This window comes from Monopterus albus, unplaced genomic scaffold (assembly GCF_001952655.1).
Source record: "Monopterus albus unplaced genomic scaffold, M_albus_1.0 scaffold279.1, whole genome shotgun sequence".
In the NCBI taxonomy this organism is placed as follows: domain Eukaryota; kingdom Metazoa; phylum Chordata; class Actinopteri; order Synbranchiformes; family Synbranchidae; genus Monopterus; species Monopterus albus.
Genome location: NW_018128159.1, coordinates 314,860 through 315,274, shown reverse-complemented (window position 1 = coordinate 315,274; position 415 = coordinate 314,860). Strand labels below are relative to the sequence as shown.

The 415-nt window shown below is 52.8% G+C and overlaps 1 protein-coding gene across 1 annotated transcript in view; it reads left to right on the top strand.

The window, feature by feature from the left end:
* Positions 1-415, top strand: part of colgalt2b (collagen beta(1-O)galactosyltransferase 2b) — a 25,178-nt gene that overhangs the window by 22,769 nt on the left and 1,994 nt on the right. The window lies entirely within an intron of this gene.

Below are 415 nucleotides of genomic sequence, written 5' to 3'. Positions count from 1 at the left end.
TGCCGAGCTGAAGTCCACAAAGAGGGCCCGTGCATAGGTCCCTGGGGAGTCGAAGTGTTGCAGGATGTAATGCAGTGCCATGTTCACTGCATCATCTGCTGAATTGTTTGCCCGGTAGGCAAACTGCAGGGGGTCTAGCAGGGGGTCTATGATGTCCTTCAGGTGGGCCAACACCAGTGTTTCAAAGGACTTCATAACTACAGATGTCAGGGTGACAGGTCTGTAGTCATTAAGACCACTGATGGAGGTTTTCTTGGAGACTGGGATGATGGTCAAACGCTCCGTTTGAAGCAGGAGGGGACTTCACACAGCTCCAGTGACATGTTGAAGATGAGTGTGAAGATGGGGGCAAGCTGATCTGCACACACTTTCAGGCAGGAGGGGGTCACGTCATCTGGGCCTGGTGCCTTTGTAG